This window comes from Protopterus annectens, chromosome 9.part0 (genome assembly GCF_019279795.1).
Source record: "Protopterus annectens isolate FY-2018-M chromosome 9.part0, PAN1.0, whole genome shotgun sequence".
Classification (NCBI taxonomy): Eukaryota; Metazoa; Chordata; order Ceratodontiformes; family Protopteridae; genus Protopterus; species Protopterus annectens.
Window position 1 is genome coordinate 496364497 of NC_056743.1, and position 24637 is coordinate 496389133.

A 24637-nucleotide genomic window follows, 5' to 3' on the forward strand; every position below is an offset into this window, starting at 1 on the left:
CCCCCTGACTACAGCATTTAGGTAAGTATAGTTTTTTATTTTTATTTTTTATTATATTTTCGAAATTTCAAACATTGCTCATATGGTGTCGACCATATGGTGTTTGATGTTTGAAACTTTCGAAAATATAATATAGACTCGATGTTTGATATCCTGCCTTACTGGTGGCTAAATTGCTGGAAGTTTGGTCGGAGAGAGGGGGAACAGCCTGCTCAGGCTGGTGGGCAGAGAAGAGGGTCAGGCTTGCCCTCTTGTGTTCCCCCTCTGGTGTTGGATGCGTGATTCAATAAGGTGAGCAGGTGCTCTGTTGGATAAGTTAATAAGCAAGCAGAACTGCTTATTTGGAGGTGTAATTCAATAAATAGAAGGTGAACGGTACGCTGCCTTGTTAGTGCAAGGATAAATGAGCAAGTGGAGGATGCTGATTATTCAAGGGTGAGCAGTTATGCTGCCCTTATGGTTATTTTTATGTTTTCTTCATGGATGTTATCACCTGCGTCATGTTTGGTGAAATTAATAACTACTGATTAACAATCGTGTTTATGGAAGTGTAATAAAGATTGTCAAATGTCATTCAGTGTTGTGTGTTTATTGAAGTGGAACAGGACAAAATGATGTTTCCTCTCCTCTTTCTGATACCTCATCACAGATATCTGAAAACACCCATGAATCAGTCTACTACTCTGCAAATATTACCGCTTTATATCACATGGTTTAGCACATTTTAGTGTTGGAAAAATCCTTACATACATGGCTGCTGCTGCCCATTAAAAAGTCTTGCATATGAGTTTGGATCTCTTTAAATCTCTTTTCCTGTTGCTTCTGTATGATAACTGCATTGCTACAGCTGTGTAAGCTCTATTCAAATCAAACTTAATATCAGAGAAAAAGATGCAATGCTGAATCTAGAAAATACAGCTAAATTACCTTTAAATTCCATTTGACATTTGTGAAGCTGATGCTTTTTCTTTTATTTAGAAACACAGATTGTTCATCTCTTATTAGCACAGTGTTTTTTATACAGATCCATTAAGAAGAGAGCTCAAAAAGCATCTATGCTTTCAATAAAATATTCAGTCAAGTAAACGCACATGACGTCTGTCTGTAAAAGCTAATGTATTACCAACCTCTTAGAGACAGTAAAGGATGCATGCATCCTCCAAAACCATTTATTTTTCCAACTTGGTATGTAGCAGTTTGCATCAGAAACATAAATAAACAGCAATTATTCTACAAAAACAGTGCTGCCGATGCTAAACAGTGTCTCTCATGTATGGGAAACAGATCTTGACTGAATCCACAGTGCCTAAACAATGCTATGGAGAATTCAAATCCTTTTGACAAAAGTAAATCGGGAAGAATGATAACTGAAATAAGAGAGATAACAGATCCACTGTATAAGATTTCATAAGACATTTTAAGGTAATTTGTACTATTCTGGGGACTGTGACTTTAAAGTGGCAAACCAACAGCGCATGAGGGTCATAGTCATTAGAGCAGTACAAAGATCACATTACAAACATTACAAAGAAAGTATGATAAATGTAGAAGACAGATAATGTGACTTAAAACACATAAGTATTTAAAAAAGAGGGAAAGAAACATTTGGATTTAATAGTGCTGTCAGCACCAAAGGGATTGATGCATCTGATAGTGAGAGGTGGTGGCCTTAAATTAAGTCAGGAAGCCTGTTTTATAGGAAGGGTAGTGCATTTATGGGCTGGCCTATCCCCAGGGATAAATCGTACTGTACTGATCTTAAATAGAACATTTCTTTGAATAGAAAACTCACTTCTAATGCATTTGTCTGACATTAACATTTGTTTTTTATAGTACACTACTCATTTATTTTGTAAACAGCTGTAAGTAAACAATGAATTTAGTGAGCAGGAGGACTTACAGGATGCTTTGCTACTCAGCTCGGAAAAAAAAGTAGATTATAAACCTAGGAAGCACATTGACACATTGGCTGCTGCTGCCTCACAGTACCCGGCCCCTTGGTCCCTCGTTTTGGTTGTGTTGGGGAGCCTTCAGTGCAGAGGTTTCATTTTCTCTGTGTTTGTACTGGTTTCTGCTGAGACACCAGTTTCTTCCCATATTCTGCAGATGCTAGATGGTTGAATGGTGATGCAGATTTGGTCTAGGTGTAAGAACGCAGATGTGTGAGCCTGAATACCACATGTTGGATTAGTATCGGGGGGTGCTTCTTTCTTGTACCTATTGCTTGCCTAGATAAAGTCGATATCCATACTCATGGGGACATGATAAAATGAAGTACTTAGGAGTATGGATTAAAAAGGAATCTGGCGTGGCAGCTAAGGATATGTAGGAAGAGACTATACAAGACATAATACTAAAACAGAAATTGGAAACTCTGTTTTATGGATATGGATAGCAAGATACAAGCAGTTAAAATGTTTTTAGTCCCTTTAGTTTTATACACAGGTCAGGCATATTTTTTATCAACCAGAGGAGAAGTTGTGGATATTAATTAATAAAGAGCTGAAGTATTTTTTCTGGGAGGGGAAGATGGCAAGAGTCACGTGAGATAAGCAGATTCTTCTAAAAGAGCAAGGCAGTTTGAGATTACCCAATTTGAAAGGGTATTTCAGAGCTACATAGTTAAGTCTCCTATACATAGCACAAGCAGAAAATTATAATTCAGAGTAAAAAGGGATGATGACGAAAGAGGGCGGAAACTCAAACAAGGAGAGACTGGGGTTTTGGATGCAGATCCTAAAGGAGAACAACAGTAACATACAGAATATTATATTTATGAAGGAGCAGGAAGTATTCTAAGCCAACACAGGAATGGAGAAAGGAGATTCTGCTGTTAGGGATGTCTGCAATTAGGGATATAGACAATAGGCAAGATGGGGCTTGAAGTTATTGGAGAAAACAGGCAATGGAACCAAGGTAAGGTATTAAGACCTCATAATTAGAGAAAGAAAGGTAATAGAATGGGAAGAAGCCAAGAATTTATTTGGAATGCAAGCTAGAGATCGCCTTCCCTATTGAGGATTGATATCAGAGTACAGGCAAAGAGAAATAAATAGGAGAATCCTAAGTGAAAGACCAGCATTGGTAGAGTTTTTAGTATAATCTAGAACAGAAGCTGCTGTTAAAAAAGGAATAATTAGTAGAGCATATAAAATAGTTCATGCTAAATATAAGACTCAATCAGAAGAGGCTAGAAAGGATTGGGAAGAGAGATTGGTTAAGCAATTCACAAAGAAACAGTGGGGGATATATGTATGTTTCCCAAATATGCAACAAAGTCTTGAAGATTTAGGATATTTGCTTGGAAGTGTTTACATAGGTCTTTTATTCCTCAAGTAGACTCCACAAAGAATTTTTCCTCTGGTAGATAGCAAATGTTGGATGTGTGATGAGGAAGAAAGAGGTAATCGGGAACATCTTTTCTGAGAGTGCAATACGTTGGCAGACTTTAGAGATTTCCTGCAGACTACTATATTACAAATTCTGGGTGAACAAACCAATATAACTAAGGAAATTATTTTTTTGAGCTATGAAACAAAATTGGAATTGCCTAGACATAGTAAGGCCTTGCTGAGTTTAATTATGGTGGCTGCCAAAAAAGCAATTACTAGAAAATGGAAATCAAAGCCTAAAAGTGTACTAGAAATAGTGACTAGAATAACAAAGATAAAATAACTGGAACTGAGATCTTTAGAAAAGGGTAGGAGCAAATTACACGGAAAACAATCTGAATTGTGGGAACACCTTTCAACTGTATAGATTTTTGCAGAATGTTTTTACTCATATTTTTGGTCTGTTTTTCATAAAATTGTGGTTTTCTGGCAAAATTAGTGACAAATCTTTAAAGACCGAGTTTAGAAAATAATGACAGACATTTGAATGTTAGACTTCAAACCCTTTAGAAAATTCATGCAAGTGCAAAACCTGTTATTTTATCAGCTTTCTAAGTTTGTAAGAACAATATCTAAAAATTGTCCCTATTTTTGGGTCTTTGTCCCACTTTTATTTATGGCTTTGTCCAGATTTCTTGCTCTAAGAGGTTGAAAGGTATAGGGAACAATCATATGCAGAGGAGGAAAGAGGTTTAAAAGAAGGCAGGATTTGAATGCACAATGTAATGTTTGACTCACAGTGACTGAATAGATTATAATGTTTGCAACTAAAATATGTTTTGTTTTCATTTATATAAATGTATGACTGTATGTCATAAATGATAAATTTAATAAAGATGCTTCTTGTTAAAATAAATGGAGAAATGTGGGAAAGCATACACAAAAGATAGCTGGCTGGCTAGCTAGATGAATGCATGGATATAGCAGCTCTTAAATGCTCCCAACAGCCATTTATGAATGTAACATTTTATAGGAGCTCAAGACATTAATGCTGGTAGTTTGGAAGCATGATGCTAGAGCCAATTGAAAGTTTATCTATATAATGTGGAAATATGAAACTACAAAATGTAGAATGAGGCACATCATACCTCTCAAACTACTAGAGAAGGAAATCTGGTCAAAGTCTTAAATAATGGGGACAAAGGACCAAAAACAAGGACCATTTTTAAATATTGCTCTTACAAGCTTAGAAAGTTGATAGAATAAAATAACATGTTTTGCATTAGCGTGAATTTTCTAAGGAGTATGAATTCTGGATCTTAAATGTATGCCATTACTTTCGGAGTTCAATCCTCAAGGAATTACCAGTGATTTGCTAGAAAACCACAATTTTACAGAGCCAAAATATGAGGAAAAACTTTGGCATCCTGTGAAAATCTGTACAGTTGAAAGGTATGATGCACATTGTACTTCCATCGTTGCAAAGAGAGTCTAATAATGAAAATACAAAAATGCAGAATGAGCTACCCAGCACCTCTGCTATTGCTAAGAGAGTCGAATGTAATTGGTATTGTTTATTCTGGCACTATGTTTTGGAGATGCTCTCTCTCTTTGTCTTTATTTAGGAAGCACTATAGGTCAAAGGGTATTAAATTTAATTGACAAAATGCTGCAAGTAATCATGCAGTTGCTGTGGGAGAATTGTAGTACCAATTGTCTAGTAAATACTCTTAACAGTATATCAGAATGAGTAAATGGTGGAGTCTATCAGGTAGCAATGATCTCTAAGTAGGTCCTGATCTTTTGAACAGGATTAGTCATTCATTGCTTTTTTAGAGGAGGAGGTAAAAGATGAATTGTTGAAACACAACTATAGTAAGAAAAATAGAAGAAAACATGTTTTAGACAACCCAAAGTGAGAACATTCTACAATCTCTCCCCAACTTACTAGATTGCTGAGTGACATTTACTAAGCACAGACAAATGTCAAGTTCTTTACACACATCCTAGTTTTATAAATGAAGAAAGGCAGCCATTATAATTATAATGAAACTGGTTATTCTAAAATCCACCTGCACTGATCATTTAAGTAAATATACATTTAGTGACCAGCTGTGTACTTAACCTGAAATGAAACAATTCATATAAAAAGTATAGTTGTCTTACATCTTACACTAAGTGAAACTGCCTCTTAGCCATCATGTTTTATCACATTTAATTAACTGAAGTACTCAAAAACTTAACACTTTCATTACTGTCGGTGGTCTCACTGTGCAGGATTGCAGTGGTGTGCTAGTAAGAGTATTCCCTTTTCACCACTTTCATGTGATCTTGAAGCTAATATATTTAAATACCAAGTGTGGAGAGGTAAACCAATCAACCTGCCAAACATGAACTGAGAATTGTTACACTCAGTGCAGGTTCATTGACAGGATGCAGCTTGAAAGTGGGTGACATGATGGTATGGAGGAGGCTAGATGTCTTGTGTATCCAAGAGACAAGATGGAAGGGCAGTGCAGCGAAGACACTTGGCTTGGGATCCAGAGTCTACTACTCAGGAGGAGGACAGGCTAGTAATGGTGTGGGAATTGCAATGAGAGGGCTTCAGAAGGCAATGAGGGATATCAGAATTAGTGACAGACTCATGGCAATCACACGCCAGCCTAATGATAGGACAGTATTCATAATCTTAGCCTATATGCCACATCAGAGATGTGATAATGAGGAGGAGAGTGCATTCAGACAGCAGTTGCAGGACCTAGTAGATAAAGCAGGACAACATGAATTAGTGTTGATAATGGGTGACTTGAATACACATATCAGTACAGACAGAACAGGATATGAGGACTTTCTGTGTCCACATGAGTGGGGCTAACGGAATAAAGGAGGAGAGGTCATTCTAATCTTCTGTTTGGCAAATGGCTTGATAGTATCCAGCACACGGTTCAGAAAGAGAGAAAGTGACAAGATCACATACAAGAGTGGCTTAGCTTTTGGTCAGCAGTGCCACAAATGTAAAAAGTGGAATCATTTAAAAAGTCTTTGTAAACCAAATGAGGCTCATTCTTTTACTAAAAAAGAGCATTCAAACAGGCAAGTTGATCAACTAGAAAACTGCGACCCTACTTTTTAAGTTGGTTTGTCAGTGTTTGGTGAAACAGTCAATGCAGTAGATTTGTGGGCAAGGAATGAAGTATTTTGTACTGTTCTGATTAATGGGAGACCTACAGAGCTTAAAGCTGATACTCGTTCAAAGTGCAATGTTATGTCAACAGAAATGTTTGCCAAGTAGGAGCTGGTGAAAAGCTTGATCTGGCAAAGTGCGTGCAGATTGTTGCTTATGGTGGTGAAGAAATTCAGACCAAAGGCTCAGTAGTGCTTTCACATTACTCTGCTGGAAACACCATTGACTTGTAATTTTACACAGCTAAAACGCACGTGCAGTCATTGTTAGGCCTCAGAGACAGTTTGAGAATGGGACTGCTTTCATTTAATGTGGAGCAGTGCATTTAAGCATGTATAACAAAAAATGTCTCACAAAATATTTTTCTGACTATGCTGATCATTTTGAAGACAAGTTAGACAAACTCCCAGTCGTGTACTCCATGAAGTCAGTCCCTGGAGTAAGACAAGTTATCAGACCAGCAAGGAAAGTTCCGGTATTGCTGCAAGACAGAGTCAAAGCTGAGCTACACAGAATGCTGCATTTGGGTGTACTTTGTCCAGTAGTACAATGAATGGGCATCCTCCATGTTGATAGCTCATAAGAAAAGCTCAGATGATATTAGAATATGTATTGATCCAAGAGATTTGAACAGAGCACTAAAAGACATCATCCAATGTGTACAGTCAAAGAAGTTGCTTTTTCTGTCTTAGATGCAAAATGCTCATTTTGGCAAATTTTGCTTGACTGTAAATCTTCACTGCTTACATTCAGTACAACATTTGGAAGGTATAGATTTTTAAGAATGCCATTCAGGATAAATTCTGCCAGTGAAGTCTTTCAACATGTGATGGAGCACATTTTTCTGGCTATCCATGTGGTATTATAGTAGATGATAATCTAGTAGGAAGCAATGGTGAAGCTGAACATGATAGAAACCTCAGAAAAGTTCTGGAACGTGCTTGTGAGGTGAATCTTAAGCTGAAGCCTCAGAAATGCAGATTCAGACTACAAGAATTTACTTATGTGGGTCATTTGTTTAGTAGTTCAGGCTTATGACCAGATCCTTCCAAGCATTCTGCAATTCTTGAGATGCCAGCTCCAGACAATCTGAACTCCTTACAAAGTTTTCTTGGCATAGTCAACTATTTGGGTAAGTTCATTCCATATTTCAGTGAGCTTTCAGCACTACTCAGAGAGCTGAAATGTAAAGATGTAACTTGGCCCTGGTCAGAACAACATCAAAGAGCATTTGATGTCCTGAAACAGAGAATTACCAGTCCACCCACTTTAAGATGCTATGATGTTCACAAACCTGTAACTCTTTCTTGTGATGTTTCAAAGTTTGGTCTTGGTGCAGACATTCTTCAAGTGAGCAGACCAGTAGCCTACATGTCTAGAACTGAAATGCAGTCTGCTCAGATAGAGAAAGAGTCATGGCAGTTGTGTTTGCATGTTCAAAGTACCATGATTATATTTATGGCTGACATTTTCAAATTGAGACTGACCACCAAACTTTGGTCACTATTTTGAAAAAGCCAATATACACAGCTCCTGCACGATTGCAATGCATAATGTTGAAATTGCAAAAGTACATGGTGGTAGCTCATAAGAAAAGCTCAGATGATTTTGGTCTACACAAAAGCCAAACTACTTTATCTTGCTATTACTTTATCCAGATCACCCAGAAAACCCACTGAACAGCATGAAAATGAGAAACTTGATTTTGAAGTTATGGAAGGGAGGACATCATTCTTCCACATGTTTTGATGAGCTTAGAACATACACAGCTTTGTCAGTTGAGGTTGGCCATCAAAGCAATATTGTTTGCTCCCAGATGTGCAGCAGCAATTTTCTTACAGAGACAAAATTTTAATGGAAGGTGGTATCCTCATGAAAAAAAAAACTGATTGTTCCAAAATCTTTGCAACAAGACTATATTAAAATCTTGCATCATGGTCACCCAAGAAATGATTCGACCAAAAGAAGGGTGAGAAGACTAGTATTTTGGCCTTCGATGTCAAGAGACATTGAGAAAGAACTTTCAGCTTGTTCTGTTTGTAACAGTACTAAACTGCATCAACAAAAAGAACCACTTCAGCTAAGCCAGATTCCTGAACTACCTGGGTCAACAGTAGCTACAGACATCTTGAAATGGAATGGTCAACATTACTTGGTATTAGTAGACTCTTATTCGTATTGGTTTGAGATTGATCTACTTCCTAATCTCATGTCCAATACTGTCAGTACTAAGTTGAAGAGACATTTTTCAGTCCACACAAAGTCATTTCTGACAATGGTGCACAGTTTACAAGTCAGCAGTTCAAGACATTTTCTGAAACATGGGACTTTGTTCTTGTTATGAGTAGGCCTGAATACCCTCAGTCAAATGGCTTGGTAGAAGTGCAGTTCAAAGTGCAAAACAGCCGTTGGAAAAGTCTAAACTTGACAATATTGATGTTTTCTCAATCTGCTAAATCTCAGAAACATGCAACAATCTTCTTGGTTCACCTGCCCAGAGGTTAATGTCGACACAAAGCAGAACCACACTGCCAATCAGTGAGAATTTGTTGGTTCCAAGTGCTAAAAACAACAAAGCTGTAAACGTTCAACTCCTGAAGAAGCATTTAAAAGTGTTACTATGATAAAACTAGTAAACCACTGAATCTATTAAAAGGAGGAGAGATAGTGAGGATGCAGACAGCAAAAGGATTTGACTGAATAGGACTTGTGAAACATTTGTGTGGAGAACCAAGATCTTACATTGTTGAGTCACAAGGCATGGAATTCAGGTGGAATTGGAAACATTTACTATGACATTGTGCTTGTAAGAAAGACTAATTCTCAGAGTGATTTGTCCAATGTTCCTGTTCCAGACAACATTTCGTTGCCTGCTCCTGTTCGGGAAAGTATCTCCAAAAGTCCTCAAGAAGAATATTCCCACTGACTGTCCCTGTTGCTAAACCCAGTTCTAATTATTACATTATGAGGTCCAGTTGTATCTCAAGACCTAATCTGAAATACACAGCAGCATGGACATTAACTGAGAAAACTACTTGTGTAACAACACCTTTGCCCAACGGTTCCTGGAATTCATAAATTCCAATGCCCTGGATCAAACTAATCCATAGTCCCACCAGGGGCTCCAGTATTCTACACCTGATCATTACCAACATGGGAAATCGATGCTCCACACCTATGGTCATCCCCTCGTTGGTCAGGTCTGACCATAAGCTAATCACCCTTGGCATCCACATCCCTCCCCCACCCCCCAGTAAGGATACTGTTGTAAAAAACTTCAAAGCCAACTTCATGCTACTCAAGTCATAAGTGACAAACTTCATGACACCCATGCAGACGGGAACTGAAAATTCGAGTACTGAATCCTACACTAAGGCACTGTACAAGCACATCCACTCATGAATGAATCGTGCCATCCCAAATAGAACCAAGATGCTCTCCTCCAAAAAAAGGAAGCCAATCTGGTGGTCCCCTGCCATAAACAAACTTAACAACAAAAGTAAGAAACTGATGCAGAAATGAGGAGAATCCCAGGATGCAAAAAACTCCCTTAGCAGCCTCAGTAAGAAGCTGATATCCCTCATAAAATCCTCCAAAGCTAGTTACAAAAATAAAATTGCCAAATATTCCAAAGACAACCACAAGGCAGTCTATTGTTATGTCAAGAATCTAAATGGCAATGCTCAGATCTGCTCTGAGCTACAACAGAATGTCATTAAATATATTGATCCCAAAGATATAGCCAATATTCTGGCAGATCGATTCAGTGCCAACTTCACACCCCTCTCACCCCCAAAGGGCCCATCTCAATACTGAAAGATTGCCAAATTGTGGTAATAACGGCCACACAGGTAAAAACTGTACTCTCCAAAGCTAAGAATACAGCATCCATGGGACCAGATGACATCCCGGACCGTGTGCTACATGAACTACAAAATGAACTGGCACCTCACCTAAGTGTCATGTTAATTATAGCCTCACCTCAGGCTTCATGCCCACTGAGTGGCGTTCAGCCACAGGTATCCCACTCCACAAGGGGGATCCACCTTGGATCCTGGGAACTACTGCCCCATCAGTCTGACAAGCCTGATCTACAAGGCCATGGAACACATTATCATGGAACTTTCTAAACAAAGACATTGGCAACCTTCAAACACTGGACCCTACCCAGTTTGAGTTCGTGAAGGGCTGATCTTGTCTCCTGAACCTGACTGACTTCTTCATATCAGTCTCCAGAGCTGTGGATGAGGGTAAGGTGGTCCACACAGCCTATCTGGACCTTGCCAAGGCCTTCAACACCATCCCCTACTCTGGAATCATAGATAAACTTACTAAGCTGGGCATTAATCCCTACTTCACTCGATGGGTTGCCAACTGGCTTACTGACAGAACCCACACTGTAAAAGTAGCCGACTCCAAATCCAGCTCTAGACAAGTGGAGTACCTCAGGGTTTAGTCCTGGGACCACTCTTGTTTGGCATCTGCTTCTCTGAAGTGCAGGCCAACACTAAGGGACTCTGGCTAACAAAGTTTGCAGATGACTGAAAACTGAGAGCCATTATTAAATTGCCAAATGATGTGGATATTCTACAAAAGGGCCTTACAGAAACAGATGCTTGATGCCAGAGCCATGGGCTCAAGCTCAATGCCAAGAAATATATAGTTATCCCCTTTGGGAGAAAACATGTATCCGTGAATTACCACATAGGTGGCAGTACACTAAACACCGAAAGTGTGATAAGAGACTTAGGGACACAGGTGGACAGTGGTCTCACCTTCAATAACCACATCGCCGCAACAGTCAGGAAATCCTTCTATGTGGTACACCTCATCACTAAGGGCTTTTCATCCAGAAAAAAGAAGGTCATTGTCCCACTGTACTCATCCCTCATTAGACCCATTGTAGAATACAATGCCCCGTTTGGTATGTACCTCTCAAGACATCTGCAACAACTGGAAAGGCCATAGAAATACCTCACTAAAAGAATCACTGGTCTAACGCAGATGCCCTATGCTGAATGTCTAAAAAACCTCTAGGTATACTCTGTCGCATATGGTCTACCCAGAGGCGATCTCTGCTTAACATACAAGATCATGTCAAACCCTGAGCTGTTGGACATGCTACACTTAAAGAAATCCCAATCCCTCAGCGTCACACACTCAGGGATCTAAACCTTGTCATCACAATGAACAAAACATGCTGGCGGGGTAGGTTCCTGACCCAGAAACTCCCCAGACTCTGGAACAGACTGCCCATACATGTCAAGCAGAGTGTCTCTTTGGCACTCTTCAAAAGGAACCTTGACGATTGGATGGGAGATAGGAAATTCACCCCGGGGATCACGTCAGTCACCCTGCTAGATAGGAGTCCAGGGAAGTAAATATTGTGGGAAGAAATAGCCAGGGAATTGTTATGGCTAGGCTTATATAGGCTCTAGGACCGATAGTCTAGTACCAACCTATGAACCTATGATTGTTGTTATTGTATATATTTGTATAAATTGCATGCCCATATGATCGTCACTGTTTATTTGCATGACCAAGTAGTCAAAGAGGGAGGATGTACATCAGAGTGTGTATGTTCCTTTAAGAGCCATTCCAGTCATTGGGCATGGGCATACAAGTACTGAGCACATGCAAGCCAGAGTACCATTTTGTAGTGAGCAGCTGAGATGTAAGCATGCATGTGTGTAGTAGTCAGTCGGTTCATTTGTTTAAGTTTAATGTTACAGTTCTCCATTATGATGTGTTTGTGTTTAATATACTACTTAAATGAACACCCATCCTCATCATCTTATTGAATATATACAAGGCAGGTGACACTTACCTAAAAAATCCTCCCGTTGTCACTCAACTTCCTCCTGACATAATTCTTTTCACAACAGCCTCTGCACCCTACCCTTAAACTGTGCCACAGTCCAGTTCCTTGGTGATGGTCCTCGTCCCCTCTATCTTTCTATCCACTGCTTGTGAAGGAATGAGAGAAAAGGCACAATGAATGCTTAGAAGACACTGTCTACCATCAATTCATTCATAAATTATCTTTTAACCCAACCAGTTAAGCCTGACATATATTTATCTAAATCTCAAAGCACCAACTTTGAGAATCCCTACTTTATTATGCATGCCACATCCATATTTCATATGCATTCTCTGTCTATAGCTTTCAAAACAGTTGAAAACTGCATCATGCAAAGTATCATGTTTTGACTGCATCTAAACTAATGAAAAATATTTAATATTCTTTCCCCAATATATGACTGACCATTTTCTTCAGCACAGAAAGCTGACAGTTCGCTCATATCCCTCTTCCTCAAGCAGAAGTTTATTATTGTGCTTACAAGCTAAGCATAATACAGTAAAAACCTAATAAAGTACAAAACAAATTCAAGTTCAGTAACAGTTAAAGTAATAAAATGCTCAAACTGCGCAAATGAGTTTTAAGGGAAAGATTCCTGTAGCCAATGAGGAAAGGAGTTTCAGCAGCATGTACCTTGACAGAGAAGTGACCAGATGGTCCAAGGTTCTAGCTGCACTCCAGGAATATCAAACAGACCAAGACAGAGTGCAAGGGCCAAATCAGGCTGCATGGCACTAGGATTTATTTGAAGTGGGGGTCATGTGGTCTTATAGGGTTAAATATACTAAAACAGAACATAGGCAATCCATAATCAAACTGGTAACCAGAACAATATCTGAACAACTGATATACTAAACTAATAATATGATGTACCGGTGAGTATTTGAGCAGTAGAGATGAAAACAGTCAAGATTTGAGTTAGTGAGCTCTAGATTTAAAGATGTAACAATTAAGATGCATAGCAATCAAGATGTGCATCTACAGTGAGACTGTCAGGTGGTCAGCAGCAGTCTGTCAGACACCAGACAAAGTAGAATGGGAACTTGAAGTGTTAGCCTTGGATATAGGCCTCACCATCCACAGTAAGAGGTGGGAGGCAAATCACTTAAAGACATTACCCTAAATGATGATATAGGATGAAAGCTCTCTTAAAAGATGATATGAAATGAAAGTGCTTAACTGATAAACAATGATATAGGATGAAAGTGTTATACCATTTGGAATAAAAATTAATATATGTTAACAGTTTTCTTTTTTGAGTGAATTCTAGCCTACTGATGAAGCTTTGTGCACTTGTATGGAAAATACCAGACATTCAAATGTAAGTTCAGTGAGGCTACAAAATGATGCTATAGTGAATCATGTCAAATGTTAACCACAAATCAAGGCGGGTCTGGGCAGAACAACACTGATCTTTCACCATCAGAAATGTATTCATATCCCTAATGAAGGCCTTGATAGTGCTGCATTTAGTATGGGATTCAGGCTGGAACAGGACATGAATTCCATACAACTTTAAAATGGGACTTGCACTTTGAGATGGGATAGTAACTGCTGAGACTTTCAGGCTCAAGGATAGGCTTCTTCAAGATCGAAGTCACCATTGCCTTCTTTAGGAAAGAAGGAAAAACTTCAATGGTCAAAAGGAGAATATGAAGAATGATAGAACAAGCTCAACACGGCCAGAACTAACCAGTGATGAGAATGGGTTTACATTGTATGTGGTAGAACAAATTCTTCAAATGAGTGAAAAAAGTTCAAGATAACCTGGCAACTGAAATTCAGGGCAGTGCCATGCTGCATGTTTAAAATCCAATGACCGTATCACAAAACAGGAAACTAATCCCGATGATCTAACTTGGCTGTAAAGAACTGCATGGTCATTTCATATCCAACTTCCACTTTATTATAGAGATGATACCCTAAGCTCTTTACAGGATTAAAGAGAAGCAATGCAAGACTACAACAGAAGACAAATATGAAATGCCTTTTTAACAGTCAACTACTCACATAATTACCAACCTATATAAATACAATAAAACTAATAGAAAATTCACTGAAAAAAATAAGCATAAATCAGGCTGCCCTGTTTCTAATAGAGTTTTGGTGAACAGCTTGCTGTGTTTACTTGTGTGCCTAGATGATCTGTACTTGCTGGCTCTCACCAACCTGGATTGGTGTGGACTGTCCTTGCAGCAGCTGTACAATAATGAAAATCAGGTTAGATGATAGCTATAGGAACAGTAGACTGATGGTCATCTGTGCTTATGTATCTGCACAGTCACAGGTTCCTCTCAAAATAAGCACTGTATCTAACAGTGTGTCCCAGAGTAGCCAGACAAGTCAAAACATCCCAAAATCTACAATCCAGGATGTCCATAACAAAGAGCTCCAACACACGGGCAAAACACGGTCAACACACAATCAAAACACACTCAACTGCAAAGCTGTCAGAATGCAACTATAATATTGCCAGAGAAAACAATCAGAAACAACTCCAACAACACAGTTTGAATGCTGCAACAATGAAGACAATCTCCAGCTAGTAATCACAAAATGATAGATGTGTTTACAATGAAAATATGCATAAAGAACTTCAAATTTAAAAAAAAATGGATGTAGTCCTCAAAATTCTTCTGAAAATTGGATCATCATTACCTGAAGTTTTCAGGAGCAAAACCCTCAAAGTGTGAGCAGTAAAATATCATAGCTAGATAAACTAAACTGAAGTGTCTGCAGGTACCCATATGCTGTCATCTTTGACAATACACTTTGCAAACATTCAGCAGCTGAAAATGCTCTAGTAGTAAGGTTACCACCAGTCTCGTTATCAGTGGGACACTCATGGGTTGAGCAACGTCATCCCACTGCCTGCTTTGTAAAACAGCGGGACTTTAAAAGTCCTGCTTTTCAACAATGCCAAATTGCCGTGGAAAAACTGCAAACACTTCAGTTTTTCCTCGGCAATTCGGTTACATCACCAAAGATGACAAAACCCAGACCTGCAGGCAGAGCTGTTCCCTGTTAGGTCCGGGTTTTGTAACTCATGCAGCAATTGGCTTCATCTCTTGAAGGGGGTGGAGATTCAGTGAGTAAGAGCCCTACAAAGATAATCTTTGTAGGGCTCTTCCTGGCTGAATCCAAGTTCCTCACTGTCAACCTTAAAAAAAAAAAAAAGCTGTGGAGCTCTTTGCTACATGTACTAACACACACACACTAAAAGTTATTTAAGCAACTTCACAGTCACTGCAGTGATGGTGATGCTATCAGCATTGCAGTTAATTCCATCATCACTTTTTTTGGAGCCAGCAAGGAAATTAATATATGAGTCTCACCGACGTCTACTTTACAATGGAATAAGCAGCTTCTGACTGTTCGTCGGTTAGTTTTTTCCTACTATTTTCATTCATGTGTCACAGGAAGTTTTCTTATGACTGTTCTTTATTTATAGATGCTACTGTTCCTGACACAACCCTGAATTCAAGTAAATGAATAGCAGAAAAGGTTGCCATTTGCGGTATACTAGGTCTGTGTTTTATAGAGTGTGCTCTCTTAACCCCTTCCACCTCCCATATAGCTTCAGTATGGGAAGGAAAAATTTTTTTGCAGCATAAACGCATCCTGTTGCTCCCGTTCAGCATATGGGAACCTGCAGCTGGATTAGAAAAGTAGAAGGTACAGATTCTCACAGAATGTGACCATACCTCTCAACTTTCCCTAATTTTCAGGGATGTCCCTGATTTTGACTCAAATTTCAGCTCTGTCCCTATTAATTCTTCCTAACACTGGTGCCTTTTGAACAAAAGGTGTTGAATTATACTTAATAAATAAGGCCAATAATTAAACATTACAGATTTATTATACTTCAGGAAATGTATATTAATTTATATTAATTTACACTGTCTTATTCTGTTACTGCCTCAAGTTAACAGAACTAAAATCCTTCAGAAAATGTATGTTAACACAGACCTTGTTACTCAAGCACCTTTCTAAGTTTATAAGAGTAATATTTAAAATATGTCCCTATTTTTGAGGGATGGGAACATGTTTGGTGGTACCATTAACTGCTGTGATGAGGTCATGGTAGGGGGTGTGGCCAGTGTCATATTGGCCCACCCCCATGTCCCACTTTGGCCCACTTAAAAGGTGGCAACCCTATCTAGTAGTAGCCATTTACATTTATCATCTGAAAACTCTACGTAGCAAGGCAGACACAACTACTCAGCTTGCTGCCCATGCATGGTTGTTCAGTTCCTCATTTCAGAACAGATATCTTCCTGGGTAGCAAACATAACTTTTGACTGGGTAGCTTAGCCTGATAATGCTGAGTTGCACATTCCACATCAAGCCAAAGCTTGGCACGTTCCAGCCTTTGTGATGTTCTCCTGAGCTTACAGGATCAGCATCAAACCAAAGCTCATGGGGATGAAAAGTACCTACATAACCCACCTCCTCACTTGCAGACTGTGCCATGCACCCCCTACACACAATTTCTGGGTCAGAGACCATTGTAAAACAACATAAATTCATACCTGGCTTATTTTTGCCAATATTTTCTCTCTTTCTATTTAAGATATTGCTCTCCATTTTTGAATCTTTCTTCTATCTCCCTTTATATATATATATATATATATATATATATATATATATATATATATATATATATATGTATGTATATACACAAATATTATTACCTAGCTCAGTAAAGACATATTCCATTTCTTACTGAATCCACTCAAGGAAATTCACAATTACTCTTTTAACCAACTAAGCAAAGCTTTAGCAAAATTAAAATGAACCCATCTCTCTCTAAAATGTTATCACCTTCCCCTTTTAAATAATTGTCCTGTTCTTCCACTGAAATCTCTTCTCCAAATTCACTATTTTGTGTCAGTTATATTTCACCATACTTTCCCCCTGAATTTTCAGACCAGCTTTCATTTTAACTGCATTCGGTATATTATTCTATCATATTCAACTCATTTTATTCTCCATTTTTCATTAAAGCCCCCTTTCTTGTATATTTAAACCCATGTGGGAACGTTCTTCTTTGCTACCTACTACACTGGCTAAAAATAAGAAACATAACTTTTTCTATATTTTACAGCACTGCACAAGTGTAGTTTTATTAGTGGAAAATAGTTTGCATTCACCACTCTCCTTCTCCACTGTGTCAACTTCCATATTTGTATTACAATGTAATTATTATTAAATGGTTAAAGCAATGGATTCAAAATCAATTGCAGTTTTGCTGCACAGGTTTGAATCTTGTTGAATACAAGTATGCAAATGTACCATCTTTCCTTTTCTCTGAGGCATACGATATGGATGGATTCATGAACTCCTACACTAAGTCTACACTATCTGTTTTTAAGAACATCACTACCACATTTTTTATATTGTCTATTCACTCAAAGATTTGACTAAGTGTAGACATAGTCTACAGATTGTGGTAACCTTTAGGAATTCCCCTTGATATTTAAGGTTGAAAGAAAATCAGTAGGAAATCGAAAATTAGGAGGAAGATGGTGGGAGTTAACTTGTGCTGTCTGTTCACTCAAAATGGTGTACACTTAGTGTAGGCATTAATAAATCTGGCCCATAGTTTGGCAGTTAGGAAGGAAGATTAAAACTAAGAGCTCTGTAGTTCAGTGGTTTGATTCTCTCACTCTCCATATACCTATTGTGTGACTCTGAGCAAGTCACTTACTCAGACAGTGCTCTGAGGCAACTGATAAATTGGGCTAGGTTTATTAATGGTCTCCTTGACTGCATGACTTGTAACTACCTAGGAAACATTTACAACATATCTTCAATGTTCGGAGTCCTCGCTGGATAATTCCTTTCACTTCTAATCTTGTTTTATCTCAGAATTTCTCTTTACAAATCATCCAACCCCCCCCCCCCCATGAAGGATACAAAATGTTGCAACTGAAGGCTTTTTCAGTTTAAAATCAGTAAGCTGTTTCACTTCTGGACTTTGTAGTACCTTACAGTCAGTGTTGCAAATTATCTACCCCAACACCCTTTTCCTTATCTTGTCAACAAGCACTATTTCCAGCCCTTTATAACAAAGCACTTTGCAGGACGTACATATTCTGAGCAAAAGTTATTTCCAAATGCACAGTCAGCAATTATATCAAACTTTGCTGAAATCATGCCTTCATATAACAGTTGTACAACACTGAAAACATATTTTAAGAATTAGTATGGACTGTTTCAATTTTTGATGAATGATTCAAGCATATATTAAAATGGGGTGGTTTTCAGCTTATTTTGTTGCTATGCAAAGGTTTGCAGTTGTTTGTCTGCATTTTAGATTCTGAAGTATTAAAAAGTAATTGTACAGTGATTTACAGATTTCCTGATTTGTAGTCAGTGCACATCATTTCAAAAGGTCAGACATATTACTCAATCTCTTAATTAACTTTTATATCTTTTTGAAGATCCTTTTATTTTTGTTAATTCAGTCTTCAGATCTTTAACTTACGGGTTATGTTAAGGCAGAAATATATAATACATATACGTACATGTATCTATCTATATATGGAGTTGCTACCTTTGTCAAATGTCTACTTCATCTACATTTGTTTGGATAACTAAATAGATGTAGACAGGTGTGTGAGATAGCACAGTGCTTAGGTTTGGGGAATATGCCCCTTTTCCAGGATTGTGTAATCTGAAAGTTAGTATATATATAAGTGAGCTGGCATAACATGAATAGCCATGATGTACAATATGGGTGGAGAACTACTACAAATACTCAGAACAGCATCTTGGGAGGACAAATTGGTGGTCCTTATTCAGCACTTACCTTTGATCATCAGGGAAGTACAGGATGATTAGATTTAAGCACACACACATCAAGAATGACTGACAGCTGAAAGAAATGATTGGATTTATTATAATACTATATAGGCTCTTATAAACATTATAGAACCAAATGACTACAAGATATGCTCTACTTTACAGTTTATATGTTTTATAGCAATCAACTGAGTGCTTTTAATCTGAATATTATGTATATACCAACTCCTTTTAATTTTGTTAAATAACTATTTCATATATCATAACTTTAGAAGTAGTAGAGTGATGCTCAATACTTATTTGTGAGTAGGTGATAGTGTTTGAATAGGATTGCTATTCAAACAGTTTTAAATTCCATGGGGGGGGGGGGGACACTGCATGTGTAGTAGTTTATAAATTAATTCTTTTTTTGGTGTCTACTATTCTTGATAGATAGTTTACAGTTAGTCTCAATTATCTTATATTTATATATATAAGTAAGTAGTTTACTAGCTATAATAATAGTTTTTCAGTACCATATTATTTACAAATGTTTGAGGGCATTATATGTAATACATATTTATTTTTTTCCTATTTCAGCAGCAGGGCCAACTTGAAATGCATATCAATTAACAATGGATTAAATAATGGTAAGAGGGGTAGTTTATACAAATTTTTTAAAATATTAATTCCCAAGTTATCTTTTTACAGGAAACACATTTAATAAAAAAAAGATTTGGACAGACAATGCTAAACACTATTCTGTATTGACTTCCTATCATTATAAACAAAAGAGAAGAGGGGTAAGCTATTTTATGGAAAAATTCTTTGCCTCTATCTAAAATCCTGAATGCATTTGATGACAAAAAAGGCATGTTTTGTTCAGTGACTACAGAGATTCAAAGGAAACTATACACTTTTATTAATGTCTATTGGATACCTGGATTAGGAAAGCAAACAGTTAAACCACAATTGGGGAAAATACTATGAATATCAAAGGAAACATTTTTGCAGGTGACTTTAATTATATGTTATCTCAAAAGGATACTAACACTAGTTGTAAAAGGAAGAAACCTGCCTCAGTCAAGGCTTTGATGGAATTCACTGACCTATATAATATGAGAGATATAAATGAGTTTTCAGAATCAGACTCACTGTTATTTATACATCTCACATAGGCATGGGACACAATCATGAATAGATAGAGTATCCATTTCAAATGAGCTCACTAATAGAATAGATAATGTTAAATTAGTCTCTTGCCCACCATCGGATCATAATGCGATAACATTTGAAGTTATATTGAATTCTAGTAATAAAATCCCAGTTAAAAGGATTCCTGCATATATAACCAATATGAAAGACTTTATTGAGTTTTTTAATAATGAAATTCATTTTTTTTATTGAAATCAATCATTTAAACGCATACCTTTTTGGAAAAATTACAAGTTGGTATGCACAAGAAAAAGAAACAATGGGACAAAGAACTGATAGATTTACAGGAGAAAATTGATAAGTTAAAATTACATAGTCAAAAAGGAAATAACTTAATGGAATAAATAGCTCAAATAGTAAATATTTAGACATTTTACAACATAAAACTATGATAAATTTAGAAAAGATTAAAATAACTACTTATTCCATAACTCCTAAAGCCATGCATAAATTGGCTACTAGAACACAAAAAAATGATTGTTAAATCTAACTGCATCAAAGAATTATACTCCTTTAGTAGTAAAAAGAAGGTTCCTGAAACAAAAGATTTTCTAGATGTTTTCAGGTCTCATTTTAATAAGATTCATCAACATAAACCAACAATGGATACACAAGATCTAATTAAAACATTTATAAAAAATATACTAAAAGTAGACTGTCAGAAGATCAAATAAAAATAACTGACAAGCCCATATCAATGCCTGAACTCAAAATTCAAATTAATAAATTAAAACATAATAAGGCTCCTGGAAATGATGGTATAATACCTGAGCTACACAAAATAATTACTAAGGATGCTTTGAGTATTTTATTAGAGGTTTTTTCAATAGTTAAAGGACTTATGGAGGTACCACCATCCTTGAAACACACCTTAATATCCACAGTTTTAAAACGTGACAAGGACCCAACGCAATGTTCTTCATATAAATCAGTTTCATTCTTAAATATAGGTTATAAAATAGTCATGGAAATCTATGCCTCTGGAATAAAAGAATTTCTTCCATTGTTGATAAACAATGATCAGAATGAGTTTATAATGAATAGGAACACCTATGATAATATCAAGAGAATACTATCAAAAATTGATTACACTAATAATTCAAAAAAGAACTAAATTTGGATAGGCTGGATATCAGTAGTGCATTTGATTCAGTTAATCAGGAGTACTTACTATTAGTACTGGAGGAATATAATTGTTCAAACTATTTCTTACAATTAATCAAACTTCTCTATGAAAAATCCTTTGTATACATTAAGACAGACTCATATACGTCACAACCAATCATGATTACTAAAGGGAATAAACAGGGTTCTCCCTTGTCCCCATTGCTTTTTGCTATAGTTATGGAACCTTTTGCAAATTATATAAGATTAAATCAAATTTAAGCCATACTAATAAATGATTTAATCCAAAAAATACAATTATTTGCAGATGACATCTTATTAACCTTGACTGATTACAGTTTTTCTCTTATTGCAGTATTCCAAGCAATAGAAATATTCCAAAAGATAATGGATTTTAGTGAGAATAAGACTTAACTCAAGTGAAGTCCGTTATAATATGAATAAAATAGAGAAGACATTTTATAAATACATTGTGAAATATGGAAAAATCATTTACTTAGGGACAGTCTTGTCTGATAATAAAGATATAATAACCCATAATTATAATAACAACTTCCATGAGACAATCTTTTAATAAATGGAATATTTTTTTTCACTGTGGAAGAGAGACTCTCCTTAATTAAAATTATTATCTTTCATAAAAGTCTATATATAATGCAATCTTTATCCTTCCCACTCAAAATAAAAGAGTATAATTCTTTGTTTCTGAGATTTTTGTGGTTTCCTAGTAAGTCTAGATTGGCTTTAAACCATCACATTAGAGAATGAACATCATGTAGTATTGGCCTTCCAGATTTAGAATTATATTCCTTATCCTCAAATGTTATGACAATAATTTCTTGGTTAAATATCAATAATAATGCCAAATGAAAAGATATTCAGAGAGGTATTTGGTATAAATCCAATAATTTAACAATCATATCATACTAAAATAATAATAATTTTCACTGGTTACTAAAAGACTATCACAGAAAACAAAAACAAACCAGTTAACTCTTATTATATTAATACAATAATAACATCCTTTAAAAATGTAATTTTCAGGAACCCTGAATATAAAGCATGGATTTTCTTTGTATTTCAAATTGCCTATACTCAAAATAATATTATATTTAATTTAACAACAATGACTACATTTAAAGACAAAAAACTGTTATACTGGTATCAGATACTAGAAAATGGGAAATTACAAAATGTTGACCATATCATTAATAAGTTGGAGTTAAGCAAATATATGTGGTTAGAAATTCAAAATTGTAGACAATTTGTTGAATATAAGATTAATCTAATGCAACCAACAGTTAGAAATTCTTTCCCCGCATTCATTGATTTACTCATTATTCTAATGCATCAGAATATAATTGGAAAGGGACTTATATCTAAAATATATAATGTACTTAAGAAATCAACAGCATGTCACAGAGAAAGCTACTGGGATTATTTTAGAGTTGTTGTTAATAATAACTCCCCAAGTGAAGATGATAAAAAAAATAATATTTCAATCTTCATAACAAACTACTTCTTCAATAAGATGGAGGATATTCTCTTGGAAGTTCTAGAACCTTTATCACACCACATAAAGTTGAACTGATGTATATATAATGAAGACATGGGATGTTGGAGATGTAAACTAAATGTAAGAGCTGACTGGCAGTATATGTTTTATGACTGTATAAAACTGTTTTTAATGATGAATTTATGCTGACCAAATCTCTTATTTTATTTAATATGCCTATTCCCACTTGTGTCACAAAAATAAAATACCCTCTTTTATGGAGTATCTTAACATTAGTAAGAAAAGTCATCACCAATAACTGGAAGAATGATATGACTACTACTATGAAGGAATTTGTACACTGGGCAACTGAAGTCTGTCATCTTGAACTTATCACAAAGAAGACAAGTCAATAAGCTCAATACCAAACAATGTGTCGTCACTCATCACCCCCTTTGGGAAAAACCCAGTTCCCATGAATTACCATACTGATGGTAGTCCAATGAACACAGAAGGTATTATAGGAGATCTGGGAAGACAGGTTGACAGCAACATCTCTTTTGATCAGCACATTGCTACTGTGGTCAGAAAGTCCTTTTGTGTGGCACATCTCATTACTAAGGGTTTTGCATCCAAGAAGAAAGAGGTCATTGTCTCCCTCTACTCTTTCCTCAATGGGCCAATCATCAAGTACAATGCCCCATTTAGCATGTACCTCACTAGACACCTGCAACAACTGGAGAGGCTGCAAAAGTACCTCACAAAGAGGATCATAGGCCTTAAACACTTGTTCTATATGGAAAGACTCAAAAAGCTCCAACTATTCTCTGTCTCATATCGCCTACTTAGAGGTGATCGTTGCTTGACTTACAAAGCCATGTCTGACCCAGCTCTGTTAGAAATGCTACATCTAAAGAAATCCCAATCACTCACACCACACACTCTAGAGACCTCAACCTCATTATCACAATTAACAGAACATGCTGGAGGGACCTCAGAACATGCTGGAGGGACCATATCATAACCCAGAGACTGCTTATGCTACAGAACAGACTTACCATACATGTAAGAGAATCTTGATGAGTGGATGGGAAACAGAAAATTCTCCCCGGGAATAGCACCAGTGGCTTTACTCAGCAGAGGCACTGGAAACTAAGGTCGGGTAGCACTATGCCAGTGTAATCCTATGGCTAGGCTTGTAAAGGCCCTAGGGCCATTAGCCTAGTACACACCTATGAGCCTATGAACCTATAAGAACATCTAGAATCACCTCTTCATATATATTTTTATATAATTAGTGCAAATAGCAAAGGGGATAAAGGACATCCCTGTTTGGCACCTTTTAAGATATCAAAAGGGCCAGATATAAAGGTGCCTATTTTGACAAAAGAAATTTGAGTTATCATAAAGCTTTTTAATTAACTACATGAAATCAGTGGAAAAGTTAGATTCATTTTGTAGTCTGAACAAGTATGACCAATTCACAGAGTCAAAGGTTTTATCTATATCTAAGCTTGTTATGGATAACTCTTTATTTTTGTTTGCCATATCAATCAAAGAAGACAGTCTTATTATATTATCTTGAACTTTCCTGTTAAGTATAAACCCAGTCTGACCTTCATTAACTAAACCAATGAGCA